Below are 12,245 nucleotides of genomic sequence, written 5' to 3'. Positions count from 1 at the left end.
GTGTTAGTGCATTTCACAGGTATACATGATTGGAAGTACATTAAAATGGAATGTTCTATGTTAAATCTGTGGACATGTTTCAGGGACAGTTCATTTGATAGCACTTTTAGCATTTCAAAGATGGTTTGTTTGCAACATGTGTCATTTGTCTGTTCTTTTTTTTTTTTTGGGGGGGGGGCAAAGCTGCATTTCTGTTAAGGCACAAACAAGGACATGTTGATATTGTTCCTCTCCTTTTTTGCACCAAGCCTGTTGTTAGTATTTGAAATCTCTAGACTATTTTGTTTCCCCAGTGGATAATATTGAAATGCTACCTTTTCTGTTTTACTTGGTGTGATATAGGAAAATATTGCCAGTCCAGCTATCTGGAATTTTGTAAATAATTCTATGTCATTTGTGAATATTGATATGATTTATACAGAACTGTATGTTATGTACTGAGATAAAATGTAACCACAGCATGCCCTGCTGACTTAGAACAGAAATGCATATAAACTATATACTTGTGCAAATGTATGTTTTAACAGTAGAAAATAGAGCATAAAATGGTTCATAGGTAGGTGCTAGGCTATTGATGCAAGGGCCTAAGTAAACCTAGCCAACAAGGTTCCCTGGATTACGCCACCCAAGAAAGTTATTTTCCTGTGCCCCTGTCTAGTAGAGCCACAGAAGTGATCCCGGGGGTGTATTTCCTATTTCCCATCCACTCATCAAGATTTTTCTTGAAGAGTGCTAATGAGGACCTTTGCTTGACATAGGTGGGTAGCTTGTTCCAGAGTATAGGAAGTCTCTGGGACAGGAATCTATCCCTCCAGCATGTCCTGTTTATTGTGGTGACAAGGTTTAGGCCCTTAAAGTGTGTAGCTCAGAGGGACTGGGATTTCTTTAGGTGTAGCATGTCCAACAGCTCTGGGTTTAACATAGCTTTATATGTTAGGCAGAGATTTCCTCAGAGTAGGCAATATGCTACAGAGTAAAGCTGGAGTTTTTTGAGACGGTCAGTGTAGGGCATCTGTTTGAGGCCAGTATTCCTCTTTGTGAGGTACTTCTGTGGCCTTTCACGCTGCTGCAGAAGTCTTGTGAGGTACATTCCAAAAGGGGTGTTGTACTCTATAATGGGTCTAATGAGCGCCGAGTAGAGGGGAACAATGACTTCTTTTTTCCTAGATGAGAACCCTTTTGTGATGAGGTGTGTCACATAGAAGGATTTCCTGACTACTGTGGCAATGTGATTATCAAAGGAGAGACTACTGTCCACCTGGGTCCCAAGGTCTCATCACACATTTAGCATTAAGTAGACTGCCGTTTATGTGATAGTTCATGGGTACAGAGTTTTTACCAAAGGGGATGACAATGCACTTTTTGGCATTGAGCTTGAGGCCATGCCTCTGACACCAGAAATCTGTCTCAGTGAAGCCCTTCTGTAGGATGTTCACATTATTTGGGGACTCAACTATGGATCCTAGTGTGCAGTCATCTGCGAATGTCATTAGCCAGAGGCCTTCTGTGTTAGCCTGTACTTCAGAGAAGTAGATACCAAACAGGAGACATCCCAGGACTGAACCCTGTGGTATTCCACTTGTCACTGGTTTGAAGTCAGATTTGGAGTCTGCAACTTTTACAGTGTGGTTTCTGTCCATGAGCCAGTTGGCAACCCATCTTGTGACATAGGGATTTATACCTAGTTTAGTGAGTTTATCTATAATTCCAGAGTGGGGGATGGTGTCAAAAGCCTTGACAAGATCTAGATAGTCTGTGTGAGCCACCTTACCCTCGTCTACGGCTTTGGTGACTACCTCAAAGAAGTCAATCAGGTTCAGAAGGCATGATCTGCTTTCACAAACCCGAATTGGGTGGGGTCCAGAGTTTAGAGGTTACCAATGTCTTTGTTTATGAATTCCATGATGATATGTTCCATGGCCTTGCAGACCATGCTCGTCAGGCTAATAGGGCAATAGTTCCCAGGATCAGTAGTGGCTCCCCCTTTGTGGACTGGGATAACTGTTGCTGTGCACCATTCAATGGGCACAAAGCCTGACATGAGACTATGATTGAACACGGTGCTTAAGTGTGGAGCCAGTTCATTCTGAAGTTCATGTAAAATGCAGTCTGGGATATTGTCCAGTCCCATGGATGCTGTGTTTTTGGTTTTTAAAGAGTGCAGCCTTTACCTGCATAGGTGTGATTACAGGGACTCTGCATTCTTCCTGTATAGATATGGGCCCTTTAGGGGGTGAGAGGGGGGTAAAGTTAGCACTGAACCTATCTGCCAGGATGTTGGTAATATCAGTTGGTTCTGTAATTTTCGTGCCGTTGTGCTGTAACTCAGAGCAGATCAGGGTGTTGCCATTGAGATTCTTGACATTGCTATAGAATGCTTTGTGGTTGCCCTTAGAATCAGTGATGATTTTGTTTTCATAGCTAGCTTTGGAGGATCTTTTAAGGGATCTCAGCTTCTTACTGAGGCTGACCAGGGAACTCCTCTACTCATGGGATTTTTACTCTCTTTTGCAACAGTTTCTTCCTTCTGTTGTAGAGTTTGTTTACGATAGAGGACCACCACATCAGCTTCCTTTTTTTGGTGGATAGTGTCTTGGTTCTGTTTGAGATAGCACGATCCATGCACTCATGTAAGTGCTTATAGAGTGCATTGGTGTAGGATTCAGCAGTAGTAACTGTATTGTCCATCTGCATGGGTGTCATAAAGTTCACCACTTCTGTCTACAGAAGCATGAAGTTGGCTTTGGAGAAATTTTTACCATGGTTTCCTTAATGATGGGTGGGATGCGAATAGCTAGGGTGATTAGCTTATGGTTGGATCTGACCAACTAGGAGTTGACTTCAGGTGTGGAGCACCGGTTACTCATGATGTTGGTAATGACTAGGTATAGGATATTGTTGCCCCTGGTGGGGGTGTGGATAAGTTGATCCAGGGCATTGGAATTTATGAAATCAAGAAAGCTTTGGTGAAGGAGTTGGTACATGAGTAGTTCTCCCAGTTAATGGTGGGGTAGTTGAAATTGCCCATTATTAGGGTGTTTGGTTGAAACCTAATGTTTTCCAGTATATCAAGAAAAAAGGGGTGGGAATCCTGGAGCATTGTGGGGGATATGTAGCAAGCTATAATTTGGATTGCAGTTTTGCCCAGAGTTAGTTGCACTTGGATAACCTTGGATGGATGCTGTGCAACTAGCCTGGAGGTATGGATATCCTTATTAAATATGGAAACACCTCCACCTTTGGTGTTCTAGTCCAGGTTAGATGGCCAAAAAGTGTGGTATGTGTTATAGCCTGGTAATGCTGGGGTGCTCTCTAGAGCCTTGAACCAGGTCTCAGTCACTGCACAGATATTGATGTTCTCCATTTTAAGGCGTGCCTCGAGTGAGTGCATTTTGAGATTTAGACGTCTAGCATTGAGTAGCATTACCCTCAGTTTTTGCTTGCTTGTTCCTGTTACGGTGGTGAATTTGTCATTTGAACCTTGCCTAAAAAAGGCACTATGGGGCAGCAAGACCTTTAGCCAGTATCCAGAATCCCAAGGACGACAGGTGCAGGCCATCTCTAGCAAAGCATCGTGGTCTGTCGACCATGTCATCCCAGGCAGACAGATACTGGACCCCCTTACAATGACACTAGAAGCTTATCCAATTGTTGAAGTCAGTCGTTTTGTCCTTGTACTGTGGTATCATTCTGGGCATTGGCAGGATGCTACTCAGGGCTAGGATCATACCGCTTGGGCTACAAGATTGGAGAGCTCTTCCATGTCTCTTTTCATGTAGTCCAGAGAGGTACATCTCAGGTTAACTTGCAAAACTTCAAGAAAATAAGTTTGAAATTAAATTGCTTTACAATTGTGCTACAAAAGTTCTCTCTCAGTTTCAGTGTAGCAGACACAATGTCTAGAGCTAAAAGTGTTTGTATTGTCTTGAAAGAGAAGTAATTACTAGCTTTAAAATGTAAATGTGTTTTATTGTTTTACAACTTCTAAGATCTGCAAACATCTGAGAGATGTGTATTTTTCACACAGATATGTTAAATTCTGTTAGTTTCTGTTTTAGCCTGGGAACTGAAGTCAAGTGCCAAAAAGTGCTGTCATCCAAGTTAACCCAGCAGTAATATTTCATATGCATTTAAGAACTCTCTCAGGGAGAGACTGAGCATTTTGTATTTTGTCTTGGAACATCCACTCATCATCACCATCTGCACTTGCCTTGCTGTAAGTAAGATTTAGGGCATAGTATCTCTTTAAGATATAGATAGGACTATAATAAAGATTAGTTTAGATGTTTTCTGTATTTATTTGAGACTGTCCTGGAATGTTGTTTTTAAATATTTCCTGTGATTTTGAACTCTGAGGTAACTGTGTTTGTTTACTGAGTATTATCTTATTCTTTTATTATTTATTATTAAATATATTTAAACCTATCTTTGTGGCTATTTGTGAGACATATTTAAGCTTTTAGACTACTTGCATATCTATTTGGTGACACTATACAAGCCACTCCTGAATAGCCTTGCTTGGTCAGACTACCATTTGGATTAATAGTAACATTACACAGTAGGAGTGTACACCCTTAAAAGTAGCTAAGAGTGGTTGGTGGCAGTGGAAACTGCAATATAGTCTGGGAAGAAGGGGGCATAGCTAGTAAACCTGTGCCAGCCTTTCCCAGGAATATGTGTGTGTTTGTATATAAATCAAACCTCAAAGAGTGTGTATGTGTCAGCTACTTGGAAAGGAACATGAAGCACTGGTTGGACAGAGATGGTGCTACAGGATTTGGCTTGGCCACTCAGCTGATATCTGAACCCTATAGCTGTGTCAGTGGGGAGTCTTATTGGGGATCTGGAGATACAGGAAGAAACCAACCCCAGACTGATTGTGGTCTCTGTGTGCTCTTAAGGGAAATTACACTTTACTGTGTATGTACATGTCATCCTCCCAGTGTGTACTTCCCCCACTGTTGCCATTGGTGAGGATTGAGGCTCCGTGATTACTCAGCCAGTGCAGGGGCATCACACCTGGGAACAGTTATTCTGTAGTTATGTAATAGTAATGTGTATTATCCTTATGTTGTCTTTTAGGATACCTAAGACTATGCCACTCAGACATCTCAATCCTTCAAGACCACCCTTCCCTGATGCTGAAAATCAGGTAATTGTTGATGTTTTTAGATCAGATGGTGCTTTCTTGCTTGAAAGGGGATGAGGAGATAAGTCAGGCAGAATGCAGATTTGGCAACAGATTGTCATCAATGTTAATGCCGTGGGTGGTCATAGCAGGACAAATGAGCAGGTGTGCCATAGCATCACTGACATGATCTCATCTGCTCAGAGGAGTATGCAGTAGGCCACGATCAGATGGGTGCTGGGGGGACCTGCTAGACAACCACCACTAACACCAAATGAAGAATTCCTGTCCACTGTCAGGGATCCAGACAGCTCCCAGGAAAGAGCAGAAGAGCATGTCCTTGACATTTGTGCTACTGCTTCAGGGACAGCAAGCATGTCCCAGGAAGAGCTTCCAGGTAGTCCTTTGTATCTCAGTTGTTGAATACTGTTGTATATCAAAACAATTTAAATCAATATGTTAATTCTGTTTCACAAGAGATTTTTTTTTGGGGGGGACTGAAGATTGTTACTGTTAACAACACATTCTGATTGATTAGCTTAGGTTGGAGTTGTCATCCAAGTTCTTGTTGAAAGTATAGTTGATGGACATATAAAGCGATAAAAGTATTACCCCCTGTGTTACTGTTAATTGTGATGATGTTGTCCTTACTTGTTGCTTAACTTTTTCCATGACCACCTGGAATGCAGAGGACACCCTCATCTCTACATGCTAAGCCAAACATTTTTATGTCAGTACTGATGAGCAATTCAAAGAGATATTTTGGCGTGTGATGCTGATGTCAGGACTGTTGTGTGTATTGCTGCACTGTGTAATAGTGGCAGCACTGTTATTTTGTTAGCATATATTGGAGTATAGTAGTTTAAGTATTAATTTTTCTTGTGTTTGTTGTTTATTTTCACAAGTGATCCTGACAGTGGAAGTGTGGGATTTCTACCACCTGATGTCAGATTATCAGCAGACTCTGATGATGCTGGTGACAAAACAGAGGCACAGTCTGGAAGTGCAGATGTTGAATCTGACACTGAGATTGACATACAGCCATTGCCTGAAATTCTATCAGAAACAGCCAGTCGGGCTACACCTACTCATTCTAGTGAGCCCACAGATATTGGACAGGTGGAGGGCAAGACAATCGATCAGAGAAGTGTGGTCACTGTGGCTTCAGTGCCTGTTGACTCTGGCCATAGCCAAAGTGTGGACAAGGTGCCATGTAGGAGGGTTATTACGGGTGCTTGGAGGAGGCCTGCTGTCCATCCTCCACCTGATCCAGATGTTTCTTCCCATGCCACTCAACATATATTTAGGCCCACCATGAAGGCACAGGCATGTTCCCATAGGTGCTCCAGAGAAATGCTTAGGGTTGTAAATGTGGCACAGGCTGACAAGCATGACTGCCTCCACCACATTGCCAATTCAATGGATCGGATGAATGACACATTGGAATGAGAGGTGTCTGTGATGGAACATCTACTGGGAGGGGGATACCATCCTCATGGGTGTAGGTCAGCCACATAATCTGCTGTTAGCCAATGTGGCTGTGCCCAATCATGTCCCCATAGTGGCAGTACTTCCACTGCTCCATCAGTAGGTGAGTTGTCTACACCCACACCTGGTTGATCAAGCATCCTCATCCACTCATCCAGCAGACATCAGTCACATTCAGGTAGCAGCAGTGCATTTGGCCATGGGCATGGACATGCCAGTGCAACTCCTGGCAGAGCCACTTCTCGTGCTCAGGGACAACAACAATGAGCAGCCACATCTACCATGCATGGCTCACACCCTGTTTGACATACCAAGATGTAGAGCTAGCACAGAGCTTGGCTGTGTTCATGCAGACACTCACACACGAATTTCACTTGGAGGGCCCCTACAGACATACACACGGCAGTTACATGGTTCACCCATGCAGCTTAAAACTCATTTTGTCTCACTGGCCATTTGTTGGTTTATCCAAATGTCTGCCTGCTTCTGTTTCTTACTCACACTCAATCACCAACTTTTTGTGTCAGCCTAGACTTCCTGCCCCCCCCCCCCCAAATCCTGTGCAAGTGATGATAACTGCATCAAACCCGTTTTGTATCTTTTCGAATCAGGGATACATAAGCTTTGTGTCTGATGCTCAGGGTACATTGCTGACTTAGTGCTTAGTATATCTGCATTTCTGATGCTGAACTGGTAATTGTTTCTTTGCCTTATATTGGTCTTAGAATGTTAGACAGCTGATAGAATCAAAATTTTCCATCTTTATTGTTAATGATCTTGTGAGGGTTGTGAAGTCTGAAACTGAAATCTATATTATTATTTTCCAACTGCTCTCTTTAATGATTTTCCAGTACAGACATATGGTGCTAAACTGAGGGCATGCAGTGACCATCCCTACTTTTGAAAAGTATGACTGTATGAATTTTTGATGCCTGAGGACTACTACATAATAATGGACACAAACATGCCAAGTAAGTCTCTGCTGTCACATGTTAATGTTATTTCTGTACAAGTCACCCACATTTTCCTTGCTTACACTACCAAGTAACAAAGTGCAAGGATATGTCAGCCATTCATGTTATTACGCAATACACTCCAGGTTCAACACTTACAGTTTTAGTTCAGGGCTGACTCTGTCTGATGCAAGCAGTACACAGCCAATGCATGAGGAGGTAAAGGGTGTAAGTGTTTCCTGGCATTAATGTTACTATATGTACGTGCATAGGAGGAAGGTTTTAGGCCCTTAGGTGGTGACTAGTGTGCTATGCATTGTTTCTTAGCCAATGCAATGGCATATTGAGAACGCCTACTTCTGCCTACACCCACAGCAGCTGCTGGTTCCCCCTTTGGCTCCTCATCTGCGTGTGACTGTGGTGACCTTAGCATTCATGGTGGGATCTGTGTTGCTTCCCCTTGTTGATCCTGCTGAAGCTGTTTTCTCATGATGATGCTGTGTAACATGGCATATACTGTAAATATTTAAGCACATATCTGTGGATTGCACTGCAGGGCTCCCCCAGATGTATCTAGACAATGGAATTGCGACTTCAGCAGCCCAAACACATGTTCTATGATATTTCTGGTTTGAGCATGTGTCTCATTATGGCATTCTTCAGTGGGTGCATGTGCATTTCTGATGGGTGTCATCAGCCATAGTTCCAGTGTTTAACCTGCATCCCCAAGTAGATGACTTGTGGGATATCCCCCCAGCAAACATCTGATACAGTTGGGAGGTGTGCCCGATATGTGAGTCGTGGTAACTGCCAGGTTTGCCAGCATATACATTTAAAATTATGCAATCCAAGCCACCACTTGCATACAGCTCCACCCCCAACTTAAGTTTCTTTGTTTTATCCCAATAAGTAGAGGGTCCAGCAACAGGTATTTCATTTCTTTGGAATAATATGTGGAGACTTTACCTACTACTGAATCCCTCTATTTTATTTCTGCACTCATAGATCGCCAGAGATAGTCATTGATGCTCACCGGCATTTGCTGCAAGGAGTTCCTGGTTAAACTATCCAAAGAACTGCTCTTTTATACCGCATCAGGTAAGCTGTTGCTTCATATCCTTCAGAAAATGCATGCTAACACTAATGGATAGCTGTAAGTGTATATAGTCATTTATGTAGCTCTATGTGGCAGCATGCAATTTCAGCTGACTCAGAATTACAAGTTTTTTTTTTTATTATTTACTTTACTTACTTACTTATTTGTTTTGTTGGCTGGGAAGGTAGGATCTCAGTAGACTTGTGGAACAGCTTAAATAAGCTGAAGAGGCTTAAACTTCCTCAGTAGAACGTGATTGAAAGTGGGGTCAATTGTAATGTGTGCGTGGAGTATTAGCAAGCACTCGCAATTGTTTCACAGCTCCCAATGATGATCCTCGGTGGTTCACTACCAATTGAAACATTTTTATAGAAACAGAACAAAAGTACGACACAAACTCAGAGACTGCAAAATGACAGGTATACCTCTCCCCCTGTATGCGCTGGTATTGTGGACAAAGCCAAAAGGAATCGGGGTTGACAGACAAAGATCTCTGACAGGATTAATGAACAATTAATCATAATTTCTAAATACAAATAACTTATTCACATGTAAAACTGCGTGCATGCGCTACCGCGTTCAAAGTGTTGCCCCGATAACGGAAAAGTACCCTGCTGTCTATAAAGTAATGCAATACCACTGTCATCAGTTTTTGGAAGCGCTGTTGTTGTTAGATCTTTCTTAGCAGAGCAGCAATCTGACCGTGAAACTCTTACTTTATGTAATAAACGTCTTTCTCTCCTTCAGTTGTTGTGGCCACTGAGGGCAAGAGGGCTAGGGGGAAGCTAACATAGTTTTCATAGGTTAATATTAGGCTATTGCTTTGGTAGATCAGTTTATCAGTATTCATAAACATGAATAACTGTTTTCAAGCCCTTCTGTTTGCCCTGGATACACTTAAGAAGGTCATGGAGCTACTCAGTTTTATGTAGGAAGTCTAGCCCATAAAAGATGGATTGTGTGTTTGACAGAGAGAGAGCTTTCTTGCCAACAGGTCCTTTTTATGCTATAGTGGAATTTTAGTTCCCATAAGCAGGTGCTGAGGGTGCTATTCATTTTTGTGGATGTGCAGGAGTTCACATATGACTGAAGGCTGTGTAGGCTAGACAGATGTCCCTTCTCAAGAATCTGTAGTAGATGGAAAACAGACAGAATGCTGGAGGTCTGTATAAAACAAGGAAAACTTGAGTTTTCCTCTACCTGCAAAACCAGTGGAGAAAGACTGCCACTCACTAAGTTCATATTTCTTATTTCTTATTAACCAAAACTGTCTGAAGTAACAGGTGTCAAGCCTAGTATGCAGTGTGTGTGTGTGTGTGTGTGTGTGTGTGTGTGTGTGTGTGTGTGTGTGTGTGTGTGTGTGATTTTTCATGTATGCTTTTTTTTAAGTGTGTGTTATAGAATGGAGTTCTATGATTTCATAGTGAGTGAGCTTGCTTACATTGGTTTAGTCTGTGCATGTGTGTTATAGAATAGAATTCTGTGGTTTCATACCTTTAAATATGGGCCTACCTGGTTAAAAATGAGGAATTATTGCTATTATAATTACTTTTATTTACCTTTTTTCACATTTAAAGGTAGGACTAGATAATGCTGTGTGATGATTGTGGAGAAGGGTACCCTGTATTTTTTGTGCAAGTGTGAGGATGGTTGGTTACATCATTGCTTATTTTGTCATGCCCAGGGGACAAGAAACATACATTTTTTGATGTTTTGTAGGTCTTCTTATATCTCCCTATACATACATAGTCAGTTAAAAGTTTGCTGAGCTTTTCCCATTGCTTTGCTCATAAAGCAGTTTATTGTTATGAAAAAGGTTGCACTCCGCAAATGTGTTCTGTTTGGCTAATTGATTTTGCAGTTACCATAGCTGACATATCTAATACAGGCATTCAGGACATGGAATAAGTAATGGTATGAATCAGAACACAATTCCTTGCTGAAATGTTTTTCATTAAATGATCCTAATCACAATATCTTTACATGTGTATGGTCTACAAAATCCAATTATATAGGTCACATTTGAAAGATCATAGTGTATGTCACTGCACTGCATGATGAATGTGTCTTTCCATTGCATTTGATTTATCTTGCTTGTATTTATTTTACATTTGTTGATTTGGCCTTGATGGATTCATTTAGCTCTGTTACTTTTATTCAGAGCAGTTTCTTCTTGCCTTATCATGTTATGTTACTATCTGCAGTATTTTAAAAATGTTGCTCAGCCCAGAAATCAATGTATGCATTAGTAGGCCAACATGCATTATTATAGATAAGGATGTCCTATATAATACATTTTTAATGAATTTTCACAGTTCAGATGAATACTGTCCTATTTATACCAGAATCATGGTTTACGTCTTTAGAATGGGTAATTGTGATGCTGTGTGTTTTGTGTATGACGTGTTCTTTTACTGAACCTCTGTCAATGTTTCACTTGTTGGATATGCCTAGTTATAGGAAGCATTGCACTTGATTGGTCTGAAGTATGCTGAATAAAGTGGAACATTGACTTCCTTGGAACAAGATACCTTACCTTTGTTTGTACATTGAAAAACATAGAATGATTTCCTCACTAGTGTAGACATGTGATGGTCATGTGTGCCCCCAAGCCCCTGACTACTGAGTCAAGTCTTAGGCATGTGGTATCAATATGACAGTCCCAAGGGCTGGCTGACTTCCTGGAGGATACTGTTATGTATTTCTTGACAAGTTTGTGTTAGTCCATGGCTCATATGCCAGTTATTTGTCTCTGTTAGTCCTTTATGGAGAACATGTGTGGCACTGTTTCATTTGAGGATGTGCACATGCCTTGTGGTTGTCCTTTCAGAGTTGGCTTTGCTAGATTTTATTTGTCTTCAGATGTGTTTAGTTTTAGACGGCTTTTATCTTGCTGGGTGCTGCACCTCCTACTTTTGGCCATGAATTTCTTCCTTCTGTTACAGAGCCTATTGATGTGATTCTACTAAGGGTGGCTGTTATTTATTTTGGTTTAGCTGTTGGGTTGCATGGTCAGTGTTTCCAATAATACATGGGTTTCCTGGGTCACAGAGGGGGGCCTATGTCTTGCAAGTAAGTGCTATGGGATTTGGCTTATGGCACTTTCAAGATGGAGAAGCTGTAGTTCATTGTCCTGTTTGATGTACAATGAGTCCTACACAACCACCTTTAGTAGTTTTCATAAGTAATACCTGCATTTTAAACCTGTACCGAACTGCTGTCTGGGTACTTTGCTACTTGGTATTTCTTATAGCAGCATAAAATGAACAAGCAAGAGTAGTTGGCATTGCAGTCATTTGATTTTTTTTTTTTTGTATTCTTTATATTTACAGCCCCTAGCATATGTTTCACAATTTTTTTTTTAATTATATGAAGTAGTTAAATGTGTTTGCAGTTCTTTAGAATGTGGTTATTGTACTACTGTGTAATTTTAGTTTTCATAAGTAATATCTGCATTTTAAACCTGTACTGAACTGCTGTCTGGGTACTTTGCTACTTGGAATTTCTTTTTGCAGCATAAAATGTAATTTGCTTTTATCTGATTGGTGTTTTTGTATACGGAAATATAAAATAGAGCTTT

This window comes from Protopterus annectens, chromosome 9.part0 (genome assembly GCF_019279795.1).
Source record: "Protopterus annectens isolate FY-2018-M chromosome 9.part0, PAN1.0, whole genome shotgun sequence".
NCBI classification, from domain to species: domain Eukaryota; kingdom Metazoa; phylum Chordata; order Ceratodontiformes; family Protopteridae; genus Protopterus; species Protopterus annectens.
This window is presented reverse-complemented; position numbering follows the sequence as displayed.